General features: G+C 37.8%; 1 long non-coding RNA gene across 1 annotated transcript; it reads left to right on the forward strand.

Moving 5' to 3' along the window:
• Window positions 1-202: 202 nt before the first annotated feature.
• LOC123583586 lies at window positions 203-2,607 on the forward strand. The gene is made up of 2 exons (XR_006704966.1): window positions 203-1,430; window positions 2,272-2,607. It is a non-coding gene; the product is annotated as an uncharacterized LOC123583586 (long non-coding RNA).
• The last annotated feature ends 10,167 nt before the right edge of the window (window positions 2,608-12,774 follow it).

The raw sequence follows: 12,774 nt of genomic DNA on the forward strand, positions 1-12,774 counted from the left end.
TATTTATTTGGGAAACTCAAAAACATCTCACAGATATTACTGATAGATTCCAAATGACTTCAAGAGAATCAGTCACTCTGTGCATCAGATTCTGCATCTTTAAAATGAGAATAATTAGACATCATTGCAGATTAATATCAACTTACTACATTTTTATAAGATGAATGACACTATTTATATATATTTTAAAATAAGGTGATAGAGGCATTTTAATGTTATACACAGCTTACAGTTAAACATACTGAAAATGGCATTGAGATTAGAAACATAAATGAATGAAGCATGAAGTAATGTACAAAGATTTGGTTGAGCCAGCTCTGAAGCTACATTTTATCATCAGCAACTGGGGAGAAGTTTGCTTTAAATACAGCTTTGAGTAATAGAAATAAGATAGTGCACCACAGCCAAGATGGGTATGAATGATTAGTAAAATAATATCCAAACAAATTTCCTTCTGTTTTAGTGGGGCTCACAAAAACATTTGTGCCACATATTCGGGGCCTGAGACCATTGTGAAGATAACCAACTCCCATGAATTAGAATGACAGTTTCAGTTCCCCTCAGATTTCATAGCAGTTTTATAAAACTGTCAGTAACCAGAGTTTAAAATATAGCAGCAGGGCCGGCAGGGAAGGAGAGAGAAGTAACATGTATTCAGTACCTGCTTTGTAAGTGACACATTTGCTAAGTGCTTTATATGTCATCTTATTTGGTCTTCCCCAAGATCTCCATGAACAAGAAATCTTTATTTCTCTTACAAGCAAGGGGGAAGGGGGAAGGAGGGAGGGAGAGAGAGAAAGAGAAAGAAAGAGAGAGAAAGAGAGAGAGAGAGAAATTGTCCAGCATGTTAAAACTGATAGTTGGAAGAATCAGTACTAAAAATCAAACCTATTGACTCCAAGAACCATCGTCCTTCTATCATATCAGCTAAAGTACTTTTAAATGACACACAGAGTCCATTCCATAAACTACATAGAAATGGGAAAAGTTCGACTATTGCCTCAAGTTTTACAAATCACAGTGACCAAAACCAAAACGTCAAAATGTACCATCCTACTAGTGGCCTGTACCTAAAGGAGAATAATCAAATAGATTATTGGCAAATACTAAAGAAGCTATATAGTATTTTCCATAGAGACAATTCGATTGCCCATGAAAAACACGTTTCATCTCTAAGCCAAATGTACCCGTGTCAAGAACTCCATTGAGTACATCTAAGGCCTCCCCATACATGCTCTTCCTCTAAAGAGGGAGATGTAACAGTGGTTAAGTAGGTGATGTCAGGAATCAGAATGCCTGGTTAAGAATCCTGGCTTTGAAAACCGCAGGCTATGTCACTATGGGCCGGTTACCCACTTACGCATCATGCTTCTTAACTGAAAAATGAGACTAAAAATAATTTCTTTTCCATAATGTTAGCAAAGTGACATGTAAGTCCTTTTGGTATATTTTAGACACTTTAATAATCCTTTTCATTAACATAACTATCGGAGATAGCAATAGTTCAAGAACACTGAAAAGCAGAAACGGTTTTCTTTTCACTTATGGAGATATAGTAAATATGCTCCAATTATTAAAAACTAAATAATAAAGAAATATTAAAGTAATCATTAGATACTACAACTTTAATGGCCAGAATAGGACAAAACTCTGGAGTTCATAAATGCAAAATTCTAGATGAGTAACATTAATTCAGTAGTATAAACTGTAAACAGCTTTGGACATTAGTAACAAGTTGAGATCTTTTTTCCTCCCTACTTTAAATTTTTTTAACATTTATTTATTTTTGAGAGAGAGAGATAGAGCATGAGCCGGGGAGTGGAAGAGAGAGGGTCGGGGGCGGGGGGGGGGAGGGGACACAGAATCCAAAGCAGGCTCCAGGCTCTGAGCTGTCAGCACAGAGCCCAATGCGGGGTTCAAACTCATAAGCCATGAATGAGATCATAACCTGAGCTGAAGTTGGACGCTTAACCGACTGAGCCACCTAGGCGCCCCTTTCCTCTCTACTTTAAGCTAGTAAGGTGTTATGCTGTAACAATAGTGTAAAGTAATTGAAAAGCATTAAACTAATTTTTTAAAATCTGGCATTCTTCCCACTTAACAGGTCATATCATTTATCAGGATAATAATTAAATAGAATCCACTGAATTATTTATGTGAATAGAGTCTAGTTAAGATGAGAAACTAAAAAAAAAAATTGTTCCCACAGATTGAAAGCTGTTATTAGAAAATTATAAAACAACTTATTTTCTTATAAATTCTTTTTGTAAGTTGTCTCATTGAATCTCCGAGCAGAAGGAGTAGCGGACCAAACAAAGAGGTAAATATGCAAAGCACAGCTTCAAACAGCTGTGGACACTTTAAAGCTGGGGTCTGCCGAGTACTTCTTTGAAATGAGTACTGTCTCACCTGCAGCTGCATCTCTCGTCTCATTTGCAAACCAAGGATGGATCTGTAAGAATGAAATTGATGACTGCATTGATTCCCCCGAGAGTTCATCCTTTTCCTGTGGCAAATCTTCTCCCAAGTGAGAATCTCTAGAATCATCACGACCAATACCCAGTTACATCCCATTTCGAAATGAAATAAAACTGACTCCACTCTAAATTGAGTATATCTTTAAATTTTCTTATCATTTTTCTGACAAAAACACAGAGGAGATGAAGGGCAAGCTAAGTGATGGGTTCTTGCAAAGATAGTGAGCGGCAATGAGCAGGATGTAAGGTCAACCAGGATTTGCTTGGAGAAGACCCAGTTCATGCTCTCTCTTCCTGAAGCACACATGGCAGGAACCTGATTTCCCAGTTGTTTTCCACAAATCTAAAATTTCCTAAGGGCCATTTATTTTTGATTTCTCAGTGCCTAGCCCACTATCTGAAAGGTAGCAGTACCCAGTAGCTAGGAGCAGGAACCGAGGAGCTCAGTGACTTAATAGCTCCCTGACCTCAGGTAAATGACTTCATATCTTCACCTCAGCTTTAATTTCCTCATCTATAAAGTGGGGGAAATGCTAGTACCTACATCATAGGGTTGTTATGAAGGTTAAATCGATTAATATTTGTAAAGCATTTAAAACAATACTTGACACACGATGAGTTTTCTAAGCATTCAGCAAAATATCATTACATTAAATTGATGGACTTATTAGGACCAGGCAAAGTTTTTAAATCACTGATTTTGGTATTGGTGTCATTGCTTAGCTCTTAAGTATCTCTCTCTCTCTCTCTCTCTCTGCCTGCCATCTTCTGGAATCTTCCCCACATGAGCATCTCACTCTCACATGTCAACTAATTTTTCTAAAGTACAAGCAATTAATGACTTAAATTATGAATCCCTTAATCATAAGTGTGTTGGCTTTTTAACAAATTTTTTTTAAACTTTAATGTTTATTTATTCCTGAGAGAGAGAGAGAGTAGGGGAGGAACAGAGAGAGAGGAGACACGGAATCTGAAGCAGGCTCCAGGCTCTGAGTTGCCAGAGCTCGGTGTGGAGCTCGAACTCATAGACTGAGAGATCATGACCTGAGCCAAAGTTGGATGCTTAACCCACTGAGCCACCCAGGTGCCCCCAGTGTGTTGGCTTTTCAATGAGAGAGAAGAACATGGTTCCCTAACCCGGCTGTACATCACACACATCTGGGAAGTCTTTTAAAAACATAGATTCCTAATGCCCAGTTAAAGAACTCTCGAAAATAAAGCCCAAGCATCATTTGGAAATAAGGTTTCCACAAGATGCTACCACAGATGGTTTCACTAACTCGTATTTGGGGAGCCTCCACCACAAATTCAAAAGACTTCACAAAGGAAAGTACTCCATTTCTAGGGAGGAATTTTGGGTGTGATTAGTCTACAGTAGTAGGAGGTGGCATTTTTGTTTTTGTTTTTCTTCAGTCTGGCATCTTTTTCAGCCCTTCAAATTTCACGACACCATCATCAGAATTGCCTGGAACCCCAATAGCTCTGCAGAGGCCTTCTGTAAATCTCCAAGTACAAGGGTGTTGTTGCCAACCCCTCTTTTACTGGTATCATTTTCAAGAACAATGGAAAATATTCACTCTGATATTCTTCCTCTTTGATATTCTTCCTGCAGATCCTTCTCTTCAGGGGAACCAGACTTTGTACATACATAAGTGTCTGTAGACTTCCTTTCTATATCCTTCACTGCTCTTTGGGGTCTTGGTTTATGCTCCATCAATTACTCAAATTAAACAAGAGTATATGATATGCTTAACCTTTTTTTTAAAAAAAAATTTTTAACGTTTATTTATTATTGAGAAACAGAGAGACACAGAGCATGAGCAGGGGAGGGGTAGAGAGAGGGGGAGACACAGAATCAGAAGCAGGCTCCAGGCTCTGAGCTCTCAGCACAAAGCCTGATGCGGGGGTCAAACTCACGATCTGTGAGATCATGACCCTAGCCGAAGTCAGTCGCCCAACCGAGCCACCCAGGGGCCCCATGACATGCTTAACCTTAACCTCTTACTCTGCATCTTTTTCTACTTAGCTCCTGTGATTAGCATATGCAATTTAAAAGTCACATTTACAAAGCACTTTGAGATCACTGAGCAAAAGCAGACTTTGCTTCTTGGAAATGTTAGTTCATTAGCCATTATAAGGAATGGAGACTATGCCGAGGTCTGAAGAAATGGTGACCATGAGCAGTGGGGATGGTGGGGATGACACTGACTGCTATTATCTCCGTCACCCTTATTATGACCTCCTTGCTGTGCAGCGGTAGTCAAAGCAGCTTCAAAGGAGTGGGTTATTAGCGTTCAGATGAGCAAACATAGGAATCCTAGGGTCTCACTGGATATTTAAGGCCATGATAAAAAGAATGAAATGGAGGACTAATGACTTGGAAAAAAAAATCAAATGACAGATATGACTCTAAAGGGAGAGTATAGGGTCTAACATTTGCTACATCAGAACAGTATTTAGCCTAGGTATAAAAGTATGGTAGCTCAATATCCAAGAGTAATTCAAATAAATGTAGTGTTTCATCTGTTTCCCATAAGTGGCATAAAACTAGAAAAATAAACATTGGCCAATAATATGAAAGACAACATGTTTTGCAAAGAATTCTCTAGGAATAGGAAAACTTAAAGTTTTTGCCAAAAGTATTAGAGAAAGAAAAAAACCAATGCTTAAAAAGGCTAATTTCATTTAATTTCTTTTTCATAGTCTTCAGTAAAATATAAGAAAAATTTTAGTACTGAGGATATTTTTTTTAACAAAAGTCACACCTGTTTACTCCCATTTACTGTCATATTTGATCACCACCTGAAGGTTGAAGGTTAGTTTTGAATTGGAAAACATATTTTAATAGTTTGTCTGGTAAGATAAAAGCCCCCAAAAATATTCTCTAAAATAAAAGATTTGTGATAACACAACCCTGTAAATAGCCTAGTTCTATTTCTTTGTTTCAATCATTTGCCCCCCCCCCCAATGATTTATTTCTTTTACAAAAATGACAAATTTCAGATAGCAAGTTTGCAGTTGTGGACTCTTAAAATATCTTACTTGAAAAGATTATATTCATATTATTGCCTCGCTGGAGTAATGCCTTATGTGTGGATTAACATCCCTAGACAAGTAACATTGAATAGTAATACTTTGCACAACTGAAAGGTTATGAGAAAAAGTTCCTTAAAAATGTGTTTTTCTTTTCCCTGGGATTTGCCTTTTTATGAATCCAGAGTGAGTCATCATTCATATTGGCCAGGAAAGCCCAGTATTTGTTTTTGGGGTAAAATTTCATTTGCCCTGTTATAGTATAAACAAATAATCTCACAGCCAACAATTTTTTCGGCATGAAAATCAAAAGAGGTTGAGAAATGTACATTTGTTTTACATACTGAAGGGAGATATTTGGCAGCACCTAGTATTGTTATATTTATGAAACAAATTATAGAATCTCATTTTTACAAGCTCACGAGTCTTTAGGTTACCATAAAAAAAGTGCTCTAAATTTCATGAATTATGTAACTAATGATTGACAGATTTTTTTTTAGTTGATTTACTCTTTAGTTGAAAAATTACTAAAGTAAAATTTTACCCAAGTTTTTGAGATTCCTGTTTCCAGAATTTATTTTCCACTTCAGTATCCAGAATTTAAAAAATAATCAAAATTGTAAATAATTATCATAACTTATTGAAAAAAACAAATAATCATGTCTTTGTATGAAACAATGCCATAGAAAATAATCTAGGATTGTATTTAAATAAATTTTAATATATTTAAGTTTAAATCTTACTATTTAAGTTTTAATCTGAGGTACACAAAACCATCCTTGTGGTATATTTGTCTATGATTTGATTAGAAGCCCTCCCCCCACTTTTTTAAATTAACTACTGTCACTGCCTTTGAAGGAGCTTTTCTTTCTTTTTTTTTCAACATTTATTTATTTTCAAGAGAAAGAGAGAGAGTATGAGCAGGGGAGGAGCACAAAGAGAGACATAGGATCTGAAGCAGGCTCCAGGCTCTGAGCTGTCAGAACAGAGCCCGATGTGGGGCTCAAAAACCCACGAACGGTGAGATCATGACCTGAGCCGAAGTTGGATGCTTAACCCACCGAGCCACCCAAGCACCCCTGAGCTTTTCTTTTTTTAAGAGTGGGTCTTGACCTATAAGGGATTAGTATTAAAGTTCCTAGGTTAGTATTTGAAAACAGAAATTAAAGTAAATGCAGTGGTTTCTAAAACTTTATTGAATTCTAGGCCTTCTTTGAGTTTAAAATAAAATCAATCTTATTTTGTGGATAGGGGGAGAAATTTTCATCTCTATGGCATCAAATGTTTCGATAAACATGGAAATGGAATGAAGGTACAATTGTTACCAAAAAAATAATAGTTGTCACTGTGCAAATCAATGTTAATTTTCTAATTCACACAAGAAATATTTTTAATTGCTTACAACCTTGAACAAGACAGATGTGTTCCCTACTTTCATGGAATTCGTATTTTAATGGGGTGAAACAGACAATAAACAAATACATATAAATATATTAAAAGTTATAGTGAAGATAAAAAACTTTTTCTGGGTAACTAAAATTCAGTTGCTAGAAAATGCCCTTTAAGGGGGAGTTATTTAAGGTGAGACTTGAATGACATGTAGGATATTATTATAGAAAGACTGAGGGAAAGGGAATTCCCAGCTGAGGACCTAATATGGAAATGATGTATTTCAGAAACCAACTGAAGATTGAGCAGAAAAGGATGATCAAGAAAGAAGTGGCCAGTGAGGAAAGAGGAAATCAAGAGAGGAAATTGTTTCTATAAAGGGAAGTGGTCCCTTGTGCCAAATGCTCATGAGAAATCCAGTAAGATAAATGTGATAGAATGTAGGTGGTTGTTGACTTAATGTAGCACAGTTTCAGAGGAATAGGGGCAAAGGTCAATTGGAATGGACTGAGAGAAGAAAGGAATGGAGAGGAAATGGAGATAGCAAGTATAGTCAACAATTTTGAAAAGTTTTTCTTCAAAAGGAGAAAATATTGCAGGAGGTGGAGGAAGAAACCAGGAGAACATGTTTATACTAGTGGGAATAAGTAAGTTCAGAGGGATAAACTGAGGAAAAGAAGGAGTATTTCAGGAAGAGAGTTCTACGGTAGGAAAGGCATGGGCTGGAGAGCATGCACCCAAGTGTTGGCTTTGGCAGAAGCATGTTCATCTCTTAGGTGTGAGAAAACTGGTGCACAGGAAGTGGTTTGCATCTTGGAATGCAGATTGGCAGCATAAGGAGATATGAAAATTATGGCATAGTCTGATTTTGGAGAGTGGGAAACCAGCACAGATTAAGATGTGTGCAATATTGACTACCCAGTAGGGATTTGTGGTCTTGAGTTTAAATTGGAATCAGTCAGCAGGAAGTGAGTGATTTTCTCCAGACTTGTTCAGCTGCCAATGTGAAAAAAAGAAATAGTGCGGGGACCCTGGGTAGTTCAGTTGATTAAGCCTCCTACTCTTGATTTTGGCTCAAGTCATGATCTCACTGGTCGTGGGACTGAGCTCCTCATCAGCCTTTGTGCTGACAGTGTGGAGCCTGCTTGGGATTCTCTCGCTCCCTCTGCCCCTCCCCCACTCTCATGCATATTCTCTCTCTCTCTCTCTCTCTCTCTCTCTCTCTCTTTCTCAAAAACAAATAAATAAACAGTTTAAAAAAAGAGATAGTGGGATAACTAGAGGTAGAGTTTTTTGAGGAAAAGTAAGAAAAAAGGAGCATCATAGTTATATTTTTTAAAGTACATAGATATAATGTGATAACATGAAATATCAGCTCTATAAGGAATAAAAGAATACAGAATAAAGAGAGATCATGAAGAATGGACAAGAGTAAAGATTGATGATTCAGAGAACTTGGTATGATCAAACCCCAGCTTGAGTGGGAATGTGAGAATGATGGGCAGTGAGGTTAAAGAACTGAATACAGAAAATTGGAGGAAAAGCACAGTTGTCAGTGATAATTAGGTCAAGGATATACCTGTGGGAGAGGCCAGCTATTGTAAGATGGGAAGAAGATGCTGGAGATGAAGGTCAAGGAACTGTGAAGCCATGTGAGGGATGAGTTTTTCACAAGGATATTGAAGTCACCAACACAGATGATAGATACAGGAGTAGAGACGACAGAGATTCACATACTGAAGTCTTCTATGAACAAAGGACCAGGAGGTTAGTGGATGCCAACTACAGAAAAAGTGAGCACTGAGTACTGTATAGAATTGTTGAGTCATTGCAATGTGCACCTAAAGTGAATATAACACTGTATGTTAATTATTCCCCAATTAAAAAGGTGGTATAGTCTGATATGAACTGCTGAGACGTTTGAAAATTTCAAGGATGGAGAAGTTACACAGAAGCATAAAGAGAACAGAGGCATCAAATTTACTATCAGACCTCAAGGGTTATCTGTGTTAATGTCCAAATCACAACTAAATACGTGGTGTTATGTGGACAACACAATATGTGTTTCATAGATGGTTTTAGCTAGAAATGGACATGATTTATTGGAGTTTAACCCTCTTGTTTCATTTTTATTCTATTACATAAAGATATTTAACCTCACCCACATTGCTCTAGAGAATAGTTAATTATTATACATAAAATACTTGAAATTATAATACATTCAACTCCATTATTCACCTTAAGATTTTCCTTGTGTGAAATAAACTTTGACATCTTTGCACTGGAGCAGGGGGTGGGTATCATGTCTTGTGATATCCACTAGATTTGTGGAATTGTGATATTATGACTAGAAAATATAGGGCTAGGAAGAAGCCAGTTCTCATAAGTAATAAAATTGCAAGCCTACATTTTCCTTCTCCCTCTCCAACTGCAAATATAACAATTTAACACTAAAGAACAAACCTTCCTTTTGGCCACGTGAAGCTAATAATACAAAATAATCAGCATATCTGGGATACAATTTACAGGAACAACTTATAATATACACTTCTTCCAGTTCTCTTGACAAATGTATTGGTTCTGTTGACACCCTATGATAGATCTATTTCTGTCTTTTTTTTTTTAATATATAATGTATCTCACAAGAAGGATAAGCAGAAAACATATTATACAACACAACTGTTTGTTTTCTCATTTCGCGTTCATGATTACTTGAGTCACGAATGACATATGATCCAAACTAGTAACATATGTCTGTGTCTGACAGAGGACATTTTTCATCTTTCCAGTCTGGGTTACATCTTCAGCAGCCAGTGTTGTGAATCTAAGTGAAGTGAAACAAGTTTCTCAGTTTCACTTCTCAGGTATGACATACTTCAGTGTTTCATGGAACCAGAAATAAAAGAAAAGTTTTGCCTATTTTAAAAATTTCTCTTAATCACGGCAGTCTTTAGCTTACTTCCAGATTCTATAAACTTGGCTAAATCATTTTAATGTGGTGTTTCTTCTTTGGATCAGAAGCTGGTTACCTGGCCCACCTTTCCTGTCCTTTCTCTCACCCCTTTCCTCTGCACACCTTTGATCCTTCTGAATCACAGAAATATGGGAGCAATTCCTATCCACCAAGTGATTGTTCATATCTTCATACCTTTCCTGATGCTCGGGATGCTCTCAGCTTCTTCAGCCACTTGGAACATTTCCACACATCTTTTCATATTCAGGTGAAGCATCACCTTCTTTATTAAGCCTTTCCAGTTTACCCTATTCACCTCTGTCACAGCTGGTTATTCCCTCTCCTTTCTTTCTATGTGCATTTGAACATATATCAGTGATTGTTTGGGTGGGCATATAATGTATTGTCCAAACCAGGGCACTTTTGAGAGTTATAGGGGTGCATTGTTAATAATTACACTGGGACATCAGGAATAGACTATGACTGTCCTGGCTAACCATGGCATATGGCTACTCTAATTACCGCACTTACGGCATTGTGTTGTGGAACCGTCCTCCTCCTGCAGTGAAACTGTGAGGGCAAGCCTATTTTGTACCTCATGCAAAGGCTAGTGGTATTTAAATGCTTGGTGGATATCTACTGCTTTACTATTACCTTTCTTCTAGTAAAAATGTCTTTAGGCAATTACTGTGCCCCATTCTTTGGATGTTACAAATTCTCATCCATGTCATTTGGATGGAGCTGAATCCTCCCCCACTTTGCCCCTACTTTTCCTCTCTCTGTGGGTAGAGACATGACTCAGCTTCCTTTGGTCAAAACAACACAAGTCACAGGCTTGTGATCGGTTCAGATCTTCACCTGATCACGGAATTATTGCCAATTTGGGATTTTTTTCAAACCAGGAGAAGAAGCAGCTCAGTTTCCACTTTGGTTGCTACACTGTAAGCCTAGAACTGCCAAGAGACCCCTCACCTCCAAGAAGAGCTACTCATTAGAATGAAGTAAACATTGAAGAAAATAAAACCAAGACTTCAGTCTTCCAAGAAACCACTGGAGCTTTTTTCTCCAGTGTTGCCTCATGCTAGATTGTTTTACCTTACATTTTTGAGTTATATGAGCCCATAAATTCCCTTTTGGCTGAAGTCAATTTGAGCTGTGTTTCTATCTTTTGCAGAAAAGTAGTTTTGTTGTTTGTCCTGTTGAGGCCCGGGCTATAGGAGGCCCTCAGTGAGTGGCATTTGGCTGGGTTGCGAGGGTGGGTAGGAGGCTCCTGGTGGCCAGTCTCAGGACTGTGAATGACTACCAGTAACTCTCCCACCTGCAGCTCCCTTGCTCCATCACCAAGTTCCTGTGTCTGTTAGGAGTGCTCTACCTTAGTGGTGCTTCCTTCAGGGACAGCTACTGGAGCAGTCACTACAGGCTCTCATTTTTGTTTGTTTCTTTTTCTATTTTATAGGCACTTTTGCCATGGGTGACTTGATAGTAATTTGAGGACAGCTGGTGAAGTAAAAGGAGGTATTGTTTCCAGCTACTGCTTATAAAAGTAACCAGAAGTTTGAAAATACTCTCAAGATGAAAACCATCCACCCCTAACCATTCTTCCATCCCTTCTTTTACCAAGACAAAGGGGCTGTTCCAAGCACATAACACACTTTTGATTGCCAGTTTGGTCTTACTTGCCCCATCAACACTGCTGTCACATGTCCTCTAAGAAGACTTGGATAAACAGGTCTAGAAAAAAATATTTTAGGGATCCCAGATATCCAGAAACATTTTATGGTGGGGGGGGGCATAGATATGGTCATAATCATTATGTAAACAAGCCCTTGACCTTGCCCAAGATGAAAACTCACCAGTGATACCCCACATTGCTTAGCACCGCGGTGAACACAAATTAGTTCACTTATTAGCGGGTCAGTTCATTCTGTATACTGGGGGAAATGAACTTGAGCAGAGCTACTGGACAAAATTTAGACTGCGGAATCCAGATTTTAAATGTATCTTCCTGAGAGCTGGAAGTGAGTGGAGCATAAGGAAAGCCATTTTGATGAAACAAGTACAAATATCTATTTGGAATAAATTGTATTTGGGGGATTGTTGGATAAAAATTCACTTCTATTCCTCTAAACTAAGCAGTAAATAGTGTTAACATTAATATATAAAATGGCAGGTTAATGTCATCCCACCCAACTATCAGATATTTACCAACTTGGTTCTAATGACTCATGTAAGCATCCAGAGCTCTTACCAATGATGACTGCAACACAGGAACTCTGGGAACTACATTCACAAAAACTACATTCCAGAGGCCCAAAGGATGCTTTTTCCCTTTTCCTCTAAGGCTTTGCCTATGTGGCTTATATTATGTCATGGGAATATTGATCCTCTATGCCTCAAATCTCTTCTGCACACTGCCAAGTAATTTTTTTTTTAGCATCATAAATTAGATCATATCTTTTCTTAACTTAAAACTCTTAACTGAATTTTTTATTCACTTAAAATAAAATCCAAACTCCCAAGTATAGTCCATAATGCCCTGTCTGCCTGGTGCTTCTATATTCAACTTGTATCATTCATATCCTTACTCACTAAACTCCAGCCAGAGCCTTCTTCTAAAGTCTCAAAAGTGCTATGTTCGTTTCAGCCTCAGGACCTTTGCACATGCTGTCCCCTCTGCCTGCAAGGTTGTTCCTTCTCTATCCCTACAACTATATCTTCCACTTTTTCTTGCTTTAACGCCTTTGGTAATTGCACATCATGCTTATTTATTTACTGTCTCTCCTTACTGGAGGGTAAGCTTTAGGAAGGCAGCTGGACAACTGATCTGCTTTATTTATCACTCTGTGCACCAGCATATAAGAGGTGCTTAATATATATATTCCTTGAAATATGATAGCATAAACACACTGATGGCACAGAGTT

Source organism: Leopardus geoffroyi, chromosome B3 (assembly GCF_018350155.1).
Source record: "Leopardus geoffroyi isolate Oge1 chromosome B3, O.geoffroyi_Oge1_pat1.0, whole genome shotgun sequence".
NCBI lineage: Eukaryota > Metazoa > Chordata > Mammalia > Carnivora > Felidae > Leopardus > Leopardus geoffroyi.